General features: G+C 40.9%; 1 long non-coding RNA gene across 1 annotated transcript in view; it reads left to right on the forward strand.

The window, feature by feature from the left end:
• Nucleotides 1-13,213, forward strand: part of LOC106730574 — a 290,488-nt gene that overhangs the window by 60,023 nt on the left and 217,252 nt on the right. The window lies entirely within an intron of this gene.

Consider the following 13,213-nt stretch of genomic DNA (forward strand, 5'->3'; position numbering starts at 1 on the left):
GGAGGGGACTGCCCTCCATGCACTGGCCTCAGTGCAGCTCAGGCGGAGATCTGACTTAGTAAGTGAATGCAGCCTGGCAGTTTGGGAGGCCTGAGTGGAGGGGAGGGAACAGCATAGTTTTAATACGAAGGCCCACTCCTGGGAAAGGGGCCATCAGGACCTGGTGCGTGGTCCCCTGGCTGGTGTGTAAAAGCCCCTTGTGATGTGCTGGTTCTCGTGACCTCCTCCAGGAACTTGAGCACTGTCAGCATCTCTGCCATCTCTTCTCGTATAGACTGCAGGGGTCTCTTCTCTCTTCAGTTCTTGGACGAGAAAATCGATTTCCTTCCTCGAGCTCAGGTTGACCGTTACCAACTTTCTGTAAGCATTAGTGAGGCTGGGTGCACTTACTGGCTCCTTCTCTAGCCTGGCGTTCTTTAGAATTGTCTCCATCCTGGCACACTCGTTTTTAGCCACGTAAATCTTGTCGATGAGGTGGCACTTCTCTTTGATCTCTGCAGCCAGTATTTTTGCCAGTTCCTTTCCATGTCTTCTATTAAGTCGACTTCTAACAGACTGAATAAGTCTGAAAGTAAATAACACAGCCACCAATAAGGTGAGGACAGGCAGACTCAACGCTGTCTCCCAGTGGAGGCTCTGGAACATGAGCTGAGAACACAGGCCATTGGGCAGCAGTGAAACCAGGACCACACTCAGCGTCCTAAGGATCAGCCCAAAGCCAAGCTCCGCAGAGGACAGCAGCCCCTCCATGGCACTGACCCACCCAAGGCTCTGCGCAGTTACCGTGGAGCCACCAGCCACAACAAGCCCCAGGGGACACCCCAACATTCCACCTGGAACCCAACCAGCAACTGACATCCTTATTGGTCAGTTATCCGGTCAGTGTGGGTGGGGAGGAGGAGGGGTTGTCAGAGGGGAGGGGTTGTAACTAAAATGTCATTTTCTCCATTATTGTCTAATGGTAATTTTTTCTTACCTCTTTCTTTTTGTTTATATCTATATACAATAAAAATATAGTGAAATGTGTCAATGTAAAGTTGATTTCACAAATTTTTCAAATTCCTCACCCTCAACAGCGTGACTGTCACCCCCAAACCGCTGACCTTCTCCAGCCTGATGTGTCTCACACCATCTTCTAGTAGTTTTGTTGCCCAGAGTTGGATGCTGTCAGGCCTCCATGAGGGTAAATTTGGGAGGGAGGGGGAGAGAATGTTGTACGCCTCCTACCGGTCATAACAGACCCCTTACAATGAAGTTTTAAGTGGACTTTGACTTGGGCTGAAGAGATTAGAGCTGAGGTTGGTAGTCTGGGACAAGAGTTAGGAAGGTACTGAAATGGATGAACAAAGTAATAAGGATCTAAATTAGAGTGATGAGAACTCCGACTTCACATTGTTAGATCATATGTGTACTGTTGAATATTAACACACAGCTTAAAAAGAACCAAAAACGGGTACGTTCTTATGTGTCTCCACAGAGTGATAGGCTGAGAAATTAAATTGAAATTGGTAAGTTTTTTTTTAAAAAAAGCCAATTTGAACATATCAAATTGGGTTAGTGAGTAATAATGACATTGCTTTGAGCAAAGAAGGGCATATCAAAATTACCAGTTTTCTATTTTAATTGGTAACTTTGAGTTAAAAGAAAAAAAGAAAAATTATAAAATTTTGTATTAAGCATTCAGTTATAGAAACATCTTAGATAAATGCTATGTGAATTTGGTTTTCCTTTTATAATCTTTACCATGTCACATAAAGAGTAGCAGATGACATAAACAGATGGACTTGTGCTATCTGCTACTGCTTAAAACCTTTTCTAGCATTTTTTTTGGGCCATATTCATAAACATAGGATATGGTAGAACTAACTTGCATCTGTTTAAAATCTCTGGTAACTTCTGTTAAAATTTATTTTAGTAAGTTATAATATGGCAAGTCTTTTTAAAATTATGGACAATATTCTACTTTAGAAATAAGATCTGAGGTATATTTTAATAATTCTTGGCAACTGTAAGTTTGCAGAACTAAATGAAAACTTGAGTTTTCATGTTGGTGAGAGTTTTTAAGGAAATCATTATTCGTCAATGATAGTTTCAGTTCATGAAAGGAAATGGGAGAAAGACATGGAAAGATTCTTGTTCTATTTAATAATCTCTGTAGATTTTTATGCTGTTCAAAGTATTTTAAGTTTCTCAATTTCATTCTTTACCTATGTTTTGCTATTTTGGTAAGTAGCATGTTTTTCAACTGAGGAAACAAGCAAACTGCTCAGTCCTGATTAGCTTTATGAACTCGGAGAAGAAATTTAACCATGTCCATTCTTGGTAAGAGTTTTCCTGATTTTAGTCAAAGTAACCCTGGGGAAACACTTTGAATGTTGTACCCACACCTATATCTTGACAGGAAATGTCACACAGAGTCTCAAGGAATTCTTAAATAATTAACTTTAATTAAAAAATAGGCTTATATTTAAATAATTATTGTTCGGGTTATTGAAGAAAAATCAAACCTAATGAAATTCACATTTAATCCAATTAATTTTTAGAGAAAATTATTGTCATAAGGCATTTAATTGATTTAGTTGTGTAAACATCAGGAAGAAATACACTTTCTGCAGTAATAGTTGTAACTTTCAATATCTGATTATTTGGTAACTACTTCATGATTTTAGAATGAATTTAATAACTTTCTTAATTTTAAAAAGCTAAATTTAAAAGCTGGAAGTTGTAAGTTTCAAAAAAGCTCCAGGTCAATAGTTATATACAGAAAAATACTAGTGATACGTATGTTCAATTTTCAAGCAAGTGTATGTGAAAGGCTGTCTTTTAAGTAGGAATCACTGAGTAAGGACAACTCTGAGTTATGTCTTTTCCCAAGATTGCTGGGCTAGATCACTGTTTCCAGGACTCTGTGGAGCCTTGACTTTCCAGAGAGTTCCCTGAGAGCATCAGCGTGTAGGAGGAGGAGGTCGAAGTGGCTGGGCTAATAACATTTTCTCCCTGAACTTCCATGTTCTCTGGATCAACTCTGTTCTTACATATTTCATTTATTGAAGTTTCATCTAAAAATTTCTATTTTTGAAAGAAAGATTTTGCTATTAAGCACAATTAGTAAACACAATACAAAATAAGATTATCATTTCTTAATCATGAATGTTAAATTGATGATCTGGATCAAATAGTTACCAAATAAATCTGCCATTATTTTCTGAGCCCTCAGGCAGTTATTTCCATTTTAATTCTACCCAACAATCACAGGATAGTTCCAGAATTTTTTTTTTAAGGTTATTTTGGCATAACATATCAGCATTAAAATATTTATAACATGCTTGTCTCCTTAATTCTTAATTATCTTTAAAAATCCTCATTGTAGGATTCAACAGTTTGCTAACACAGAATTTGTTAATCATGGTATTTTCAAGACAATGCAGAATAATTATTCCATAGGTACATGCACTAAATTAGTGTCGAGTCGATTTTGCATGACCGGGGACAGGAGGGAAAGCTTAGCTGGTAGCAAACGTAGATCCTCAAGGATGTACCTGTTCCCAGTTCCCACAATCGACAGCGGCAGAACTGGGCCTGAGAGAAAAAGCACACATTGATGAATCAAAAGAAAAATGGTAATTTAAAAGATAAAAAGTTGGGATGTCTCAACCAAGGACAGGCAAGCTATGTGGAGACATGAAAAGTATACGTTCCTATGTAGTAAATGTTTTCGATTTCTCGTAGCTGAGGCTGAAAAAGCCTGTGATGCTCACAGACTTACCGACTCATGTTCCACACGGTGTGTTTACTTCTAGCTCTTAATGCTGGGCCCAAGCCCTAGAAATCAGTAGAGCCATTAGATTAACAGTGTCACCCAGGGTATCCATTAATGGCAGCCTCTGTTTCTCTGTGGCAAAACCTCCTCATTCTGAATTCCTTCGAAGGCCCCTTTGCTCTTTGCAGGTGCTTGGTTCTGAAATATTCAGTTCACAATGGAAAAAGATTAAACAAACAAACAAACAAACTTCAATACTCTCCATTGTTTTGCAGGCCAAAAAGAAGCAAACGTAAACGTCTCTCAAGTTTGTGATAGGTGACCTTTGTTGTCTGACAGGAAAATGAAAAACCACCCATTTTTATATTTGGCTTAATAAGATACGTGAGGTAGCAATGTTCAGTAGCCAAAACTGACTGGTGATTTTCTTTCTAGATGACCCATTAAAATTGGCTGAAGATAATGAATTCATCCATCACTGATGACTAAAAGTACTGTCCCCTGCATGCACTCAGGATAATAGCATTGGAGAATGAAGGGTATTAAAATCATCAGATAAATCTAACATTACTGGACAAAGTCATTTCAGGATGATCATTCAGAGGTCATCATTTTGCACATTTATACCAGTTTTCAACTGGTTGAGGCCCAAAATTGGAGAAGAAGAAAGCTGGACAGGAAGCAATTTCTTTTAAATGACATCCGTAATTTTCAGCTACTAGGTTGCCTAGCCTTTTTCAGGAAAAAAAAAAAAAAAAAAAAAAAAGGGAGAGAGAGTAGTTGGAGCGTTTCTCACTTCTAGTTTCATATTTTTTTTCTGCTTTTCACAAAGTTGAGCCTTTATCTCTCTGATTAGTATTAAGCCACATGAAGGAATAATACTCACACAGAATAGGCCTGAAGTCTGTTAGGTTCAGGAGGGTTTACCAGCTCCAGCAGAAGCTGTCAGGTGTAAGCTGAGGGCTTCCCCAGCGACATCCTGGCTTCCTCTGCTTACCGCCTGCATAAACTTGGCACTAGCTGTTTAACTGCTCTCTACCTAGGTTTCCTCAACCATAAATGGGGATAACAGTATTAGCCAGCGAGTGAGTCTGAAGTGAAAATTAAATGTATTTATATACCCAAAATACTCATCAGAGTGTCCGGCACCTAGTAAGTCCTCAGCAAAGGTTATTCATGGTATTTTTTATTCTTATTAATTATTGCTACTTTTTTCTGTTTTGACTAGGAATGTGAAAAAAAGGTACTGAATAGATGTGTATTGCAGGATCTCTTTTTTGGCTTTTCTCTGTTTCTCAGCTCATTGCTGTAGAATATTCTCTAATCCAGCTTGCATTTTCCTCCTGTTAAGTTTTGTAGCCCTCTTGGTCAGAAACTGCCCTTGTTTAATCCAACCAGCGCATACACTTGGGAAATCTTGGGATCATCAAAGCATAATCCTGGGCTTGGCCTGTAGTGGGGGCAGGGGAAGGGCGGGGCAAGGAGTCTGGAATCCTCAGAAACGTCTGGAATGTGAATGGCCTGATTTGTGGTTCTTCCATGATGGGAGATCATAAAAAGACAGGATCTGAGTGTCTGCTGTTTGCTGCGAGTGACTCTTGTGCAGGTAAAGGAACAAGGCGAAAGGGAGTGAATGTTGGAGGAGATGTTACGACCAGTTTATGATGCAGGAAACTTCTGTCTGTGAAGGACATTTTGGGTAGGAGACCTGGCTGCAACTTTGGTTCAAGAATTCCAGGCAAATCAAGCAAACGGGCTCCTGTGGGGCCCGAGAAGCCATCACAAAGCCTGTAAGATAAGCCATTTTCCCCTGATCTGTCTCCTCTTTATCCTGGGACCCTTGAGGAGCTGAGGGAGGATCCTCTTTCCTGATAGGCCTGTAGGGAGTAGATTCATTTTTCTTAGCATCAGATTTAGAACCCATAACTGACCACGGTGTACATGACAGACATGCTGATAGAAAGTTTTGCTTCTTCGCAGTCCATCTTCATGAAGAGCTATTTATTTCATGCTAACCATCTCTGTGGTTAGAACCTGGGATGACTAATCTAAGTGAGACATAATCCTTGGCCTCAGGGAGCTCACAGTCTAGGGAGGGAGGAAGACCTCATATCATGACTCTATCTGGCCATTTAAGCATAAAAATTGGTCTAGAAACAGAGAGGAGGACGAAGCCAGTTGACCAAATAATCTGTTGCTGCTGACCAATTTTTTTTTAGCTCAGCCTCAGCTTAAATTCATTCATTTATATAAAGCTCATTTCAAGAGACAGATGGTCTCAAAAATGAAAATATCCCTAGACTGTTTCCCTGCATTAACATATCTTGATAGACCTGAATAAAAATGGGGCTTCTTTAGGTTTTAATGTTTCTTATGTTGTAACACTGAAGGAGGTGCTCCTAATGCAGCAAGGACTTCTTACTTCTAGGCATTCTTGGTCTCCATGTTTGCATTTTCATTTTATTAGTATTTATAGGACAGCCACAGGGCTCTCAGCACAGTCATCAGTTATATAAATTCTGTTGAGTTTCACTCTTAAAAAGCAACATTGGAGCCTCCAAAAGGGATAAATATTTATTGGTGGAATTTATGTATCAGAAAAAGTCATTTAAATTCATTACTCACCGTGCCCCTGAGCTATAAGCCTGTTGTACAGAGGCACAACTTAGAGTAAGCCCCCAATGCCATAACTTGGGTTTAGAGTTAAAGAAAATTAATACAATTATGTAAATTCTATATTTCACAAGGAAGATTATTATTCCTTAGCATGGTAAATTGAAACTACAGATAGTGAAAATGCGCTGTGAAGTGTGTTGACCTGATGGCTAATTTAATGACGTGCTACAAGCCTTGTGGACCATTTCTACTAAATTACATATGTTTGAATATTTTTAAAAATAATGATTTTGGTTGCACAGTAACACAGAGTTCTAACAGAAATTTGATTTCACTTAACATAGTTATCTCTTCCTTCTTTTTTTTTAGATAAACTTATACTTCTGCCTCCTTCTTGCTCACTTATCACTTTTTTCCCCCAACACCACCCGTGGAATGGCTTTGGTGTCCCCCACTTAAAAAATCATTCTCAACTGTGTGAATCATCATCTTTTTTTTGTAGTAAAATACACATAACCTAAAATTCACTACTTAAGCCATTTTGAAGTGTACAACTCAGTGTCATTAGTTCCAGAACTTGATCATCACCCCAAAAGGAAACCTCATGTCCGTTAAACCATCCCTCCTCATTCCATCCTTCCCCTGGACCCTAGCAACCACTGATACGCTTCTGCTCATTTGTCTTCTCTGGGTAATCCTGATGACGTGTGCAGTACAGGAAACGGACACACCTAAATGCTGACCTTACTCTTATTTGGAAAGTCTCTTTCAAAGTTCCACCTCTTTTCATATTTGGTATGCTTGTCCCGACACTTACCTGTAGGATACTGACAAACATTTTGTTATACCAGACATCCCACGTGTTAAGAGTGTCATCTGATGCTGTTGTGATGTTCTCTATCGAAGTTGTTAAGAGAGTAAGTCCTAAGCGATTTTGTCACAAAAAAAGACGTTTTTCTTTCATTATGTGTCCATATGAGGTGATGGATGTTCACTAAACTTACTGTGATAGTCACTTCATGATGTATGTAATTTGAAGCATTATGCAGCACATCTTGAACTTACACAGTGCTGTATGTTAATTGTAATCTCAATAAAAATCAATCTCAATAAAATCAGGAGAAAAGGAAAAAGAATGTCATCTGTAGCTATCGATGGATGGAGATGAAGGGCATGTGATGGTAAAATTTGTAATTCAGTGGAAGACAGCTGCTACTAAAATGGAATTTGCTCGGCATAGTGATCTTTTTTTTTTTTTTAACATTTTTTATTGATTTATAATCATTTTACAATGTTGTGTCAGATTCCAGTGTTCAGCACAATTTTTCAGTCATTCATGGACATATACACACTCATTGTCACATTTTTTTCTCTGTGAGTTATCATAACATTTTGTGTATATTTCCCTGTGCTATACAGTGTAATCTTGTTTATCTATTCTTCAATTTTGAAATCCCAGTCTATCCCTTCCCACCCTCCACCCCCCTGGCAACCACAAGTCTGTATTCTCTGTCTGTGAGTCTATTTCTGTCCTGTATTTACGCTTTGTTTTTGTTTGTTTGTTTGTTTGTTTTTGTTTTTTAGATTCCACATATGAACGATCTCATACGGTATTTTTCTTTCTCTTTCTGGCTTACTTCACTTAGAATGACATTCTCCAGGAGCATCCATGTTGCTGCAAATGGCATTATGTTGTCGGTTTTTATGGCTGAGTAGTATTCCATTGTATAAATATACCACCTCTTCTTTATCCAGTCACCTGTTGATGGATATTTAGGCTGTTTCCATGTTTTGGTATTGTAAATAGTGCTGCTATGAACACTGGGGTGCAGGTGTCATCCTGAAGTAGATTTCCTTCTGGATACAAGCCCAGGAGTGGGATTCCTGGGTCATATGGTAAGTCTATTCCTAGTCTTTTGAGGAATCTCCACACTGTTTTCCATAGTGGCTGCACCAAACTGCATTCCCACCAGCAGTGTAGGAGGGTTCCCCTTTCTCCACAGCCTCTCCAGCATTTGTCATTTGTGGATTTTTGAATGACGGCCATTCTGACTGGTGTGAGGTGATACCTCGTAGTTTTGATTTGTCGGCATAGTGATCTTGAAAGTCGGTAAATGTTTATTGAGTAGTTCGTAAGTGCAGAGTTCTGGGAGGGCACTAAGTTAACATTTTGGGGAGATTATGTGGGTAGATCCACACAACACTCAGCCCCTCCAGCAGTTAAGGAAAAATGCTGTCTCTTCAGGCTTCTCCACCAAAGAAGAGACCAAATAACTTATCGGACTCCTTGGATATTGGCCCTCACTTGGATGTTCTACTTGTTCCTTTATGTATCAGCTACTGTGCAAAGAGGCATCCTCTGAGTAGGGCTTGAATCAATGGGTATTTTTGGAAGTTGCCCAAAAAGCTTTTCCTGCTGGAGTCTCTGGCAGAGGGAGACAGCTTTCACCTGCAGGGCGCCCTTGGCGCTTTGGAATCATTATCTACCTAGCCTAGTAACCAGGTACAGTCCTTTGGGAATGCGAAACAGTTTGCCACTGAGATCTTTTGGAAACTGAATGTCTGACCCAGGGATGCCTTGTAGCTCTCTAGCCTACCATTCCCATTTTATTGTGGGTTGACTGGGACTCAGTCTCTAATGAGCTAGGAAGGGCAGCTGTCCCTCAGAGGGAAGCTGTATCCTCCATTTAGCCACCTGAAACAAGACCACTGGCTCAAGGGGGACTTCAGTGCTCCTGAACCCTGGGTTTGGTTCACTGATGGTTCAGCTAATCTGAAGCTTGATGGCATCCCTGGGCTGCTGCAGCTGTTCAGTCTTAATGCCAGTAATGCAGAACCAGAAACAGAGGTGATTACTCAGTGGGCAGAACTCAAAGTTGTTCTCATAGCCCTGGTCAGGACTCTCCTTGATGAACCTTGTTACATTTTTACTGACTCCTGGATGGTTATTTTCCCACTTGGAAAACTACAGACTGACAGATTTAAGACACTCTTCTTTGAGACCATGAGTAGTAGATACAAATCATGGATGTTCATTGAATCCTTTGAGTTACTCATGTAGATACCGACTTTAAAGGTCTGTTCCCATGAAGCTGACTGCAGTCAACCTGCTGATTGAGCCCGCACTGCCTGAGTGACAGGATCACTGTCTGTATCCATCTTTGCACCAGACGTCCCAACACAGTGACCATCACAGACTGGACACAGAGTAGAGGACTCTCTGATTCTGATGCAGAGGCTACAACTGCATGGCAGATTTGTGACTTCTGCCAAAAGGTTACAGAGAGGCCACTTTGCATCGGTTATGGTTCTTGATTACTCCTGAGAGACTGTCGGACTTACTGGGACCGTTAGTGTATCCTGATTGCTGTTGACACTTTTCAGGTCACGGAGTTGCTGCAGTTTGATCAGCCAACTCTGGCTACACCACTGTGGCCTTTGAACTAGTCTGTATCATATTTTTGCCTTTACAGACTGTTTGTACTTTGACAACGGAGACCCTCTATCACAAAAGCCATGTGATAATGGGCTGTTAGTCAGGATAGTTGATAGACCTTCCATGCTCTGGACCATTCACTGCCATCTGGTATTTTGAGCATTGGAATGGCCGTCTCAAAAATTAACTCAAAAACATTCTTTACACCTCCCTCGTCTCCTCCTGATCCAAACACCTTGGTAAAGAAGTTGATCACAGAATGCACCATCTTTAGAAAGGGATTATCGCTTCTCTGCTTCTTCCTGGGTTATGATTAAGATGAAGAGTGTTGAGTGGGAGAGTTATAAAGACCTGTTTTGAAAATTCTGGATTCTGTCCTCACCATCCTGGGTGTGATGCTTCTTTTCTTCTCCTTAATGGCACCCCCCGTGCTAGTCTGACTTATACACCCTTTGGGTGGCACTGTAGCCTAGGAAAATCATACTTTACTTGGTTCCATCACCTGGGTTCTCTTGTTGGATTGACATGGTCAAAGGTCATATGGACAGTGACCACTTGGCCGAGTACATTAATCACTGAATTTCCCCAAAATGGCCCACCTAGGCCAAAATAAGTCTCTTTAAGATTTATAAAAATGCCACCAACCCTCTCCTGCTTGACCCTTCTTGATGAAAGTTCTGGATGCAGGAAGGGGATGACTGGGGAAAAAAAGATTATAGTTTTAACTATTGGAATAGGACACGCTCCCTTTTTTGAGGCAGAGTGTAAAGGAGAGCAACAGCCTGGGGGAGGAACACTGTAGACCCTAGGAGGTACGGGGGGAGTGAGGGACACTATTGCTCTCTGTCTTTCATACTCAAGCCCGGAGCTTTCCTCACCCAGGAAAACATTATGGTGTGCTTCTTCCAAACTGTCATGAGTATCTTAAACTAACTTCTGAATCTTCCATTTCTTGCCACATGGCTCTGGCCATAATTTGTTCTCCATTCCCCAAAACTTTATGTAGGATTCTGCTAGAAACAACCAAGATGGCCCAAGATATTGGGCCTCCCATGCAAAACACCTGCTGGTACCTTAAGATGTCTTTTCAAACTCCTCCCCTTTAGCCATGATGGTGGCATGAAAAACAGGCAGGTTGGACTGATGGTCCTCAGGAACAGCTGTGGTCTGAATATTGGTGTCTGATCACAATTCCTGTTGAAGCTCTAATTCCCAGTGTGATGGTATCTGGAGATGGGGCTTTCAGGAGGTAATTATGTCATGAGAGTGGTGTCCTCATGAATGGGATTAGTGCCCTTATAAGAAGAGACGAGAGAGAGGATCTCTCTCTCCACCATGTGAGGATACAGCAAAGGAGACTGCTGTCTACAGACTGGGAAGAGGGCCTCCATTAGAACCTGACCATGCTGGCTCTCTGGTCTCAGACTCCTCAGACTCCAGAACTGTGAGGAATAAATAGACTTCTGTTCTTTAAACCACCTAGTCTATGATATTTTATTAGAACAGCCTGAACTAGGACAGGCAGTCTCTCCAGAAATAACAGATTCAATTATTTCAATTAAACTGGGAACTCTGAGGCTTAACCAGTCACTGAAGAGTCATGTTGGAAGCACGGTCAACTTGTGCCCCTTGACTGATGTAGGTCCCAGTTGGGGACCCCAACAATTGGTTGGCCCTGGCCTCCGTTGGTTATACTAATTATCATGGCTGATGAAATGGTATATTCCAGAGAAAAATCTCCAGAATACAAGATAGTACAGAAATGAGAGGTCATTGTTGGGAAACAGTTCTCTTATAGGTTCTTTTTCCCCTTTCTGCACATCTTTTGAATAGAAGCACTATCTCCCTTTGTTCTGAACAGTCTCTTAGAGGATGTTTGTATAGCAAGCAGCCTTGAAAGATGAAGGTATTGTCTCTCTCAGGAGCAAAGTGCATTTATCGTTTTGCCTATTATAAAAGATTTAGAATCCCTGAACTTCGTGTTGCTTCCACTTGTAATGCAATCCACTTGGTGGACAGCCATCACCTGGTCGTCTTTGCATTGTCTTATAAGAATTGGGACTTAAGAACCAGCATAATAAAATTGAAACTTTGACTACTGCTCTTTCTGTGAGTAATAAACTGCTTTGTCTCTGACCCAGGAGTGTTTTGTTTTCTGCCAGCATCCATGAAACTGGCAGGATCTCTCGTTAGCTTGCAGTAGGGTAAAAATGTCATTCTTCACAGTTCTTGACAAGCCTAGCCTGGAATTGGATCTAAGCTGTGATGTGGATAGAGAAGTTGTTTGTGAAAACAAAATTTTCAAGGAATGAAGCCAGATCCACCAGCCAGAATTGCTAATGGAAACGCAGAGCATGCCAATATGCTTTGAGGAATCAGAGCAGTGATTTGGGGTTCTATAACTGGTTTGGCTTAAAAAGTATGAATTTTTAGTGGGCTAATGAAGTGACTTTTCTGTTTTAGCTAAATTGATTGAATCATATGAACCCATAGTAGTGTTACTTCTTAACTGCACAGAGTTGACACACTGAGTTTTTCTTGGTTATAGCAACAAAGCAAGACTGCCTGTTCATTTCTAGATAGTTGGGTGAGTAACTAGAACACAGTTCTCATAATAAGGACCGAGAGAGAAGCACAGTCTCACACACTGGGTTGCAGTTTTGAAACTGAAGAAAGGTCGAGATCAGATTCCCCATTGTCATAAAGGGGGATTGTGATTGTGAAAATGATTGCACCATTATGGCAGAGTAAGCTGATTCGGGAAACATTGCTGAAAGCCAGTGGTGAGTAATGGGGCACTGGATCTGAGTGGTTGAAAAAGATGACTTGGTACAAATAGGGATTTTAGAGTCAAAGAAAAGACCCCATTTCATGATGAATAATAGGGAGAGTGACATGAAACTCAAGCCCACCCTCTGTAGAAGCTGGGCGCTTACATGGATCTTGTCCAGCTCATGCTGGAAGGAAACTGGTATGTGGCCAAATCTGATGGTGTGGGGACTCAGGGCTGGAGGTGGTGTGAGTTCTGCAATCAGTGGCCTGTGGAATTGCTGGGAAAGTCAGGGTGAAGGAGAGGACGCAGGGAGCCACTGCCGTCCTAGAGTTTCCTGCCTGTGGGAATGGTGCACACCTAAGGGTCTGGGGGAGCCAGAAATGGGTAACTGTGCTCCGGGGACCAGGAAAGTTTGCCTAATGAGGGAACAAGATAGTGCCATCAGCGTGTTTAATTCAGCTTTATGATTTTTTTTCTAGAGCGTCCAGGATGCTTGGTTAGGAGACTCCTCTCTACATGCAAAGGACAGACACTTAACTGTTGTTATTGTTGCTACCATTATTATTACATGAGCATTTATGATTATGTCAGAGTAAAATGTGTCTTTGAATCAGAAATTAATGAAACG

Source organism: Camelus ferus, chromosome 14 (genome assembly GCF_009834535.1).
Source record: "Camelus ferus isolate YT-003-E chromosome 14, BCGSAC_Cfer_1.0, whole genome shotgun sequence".
NCBI lineage: Eukaryota > Metazoa > Chordata > Mammalia > Artiodactyla > Camelidae > Camelus > Camelus ferus.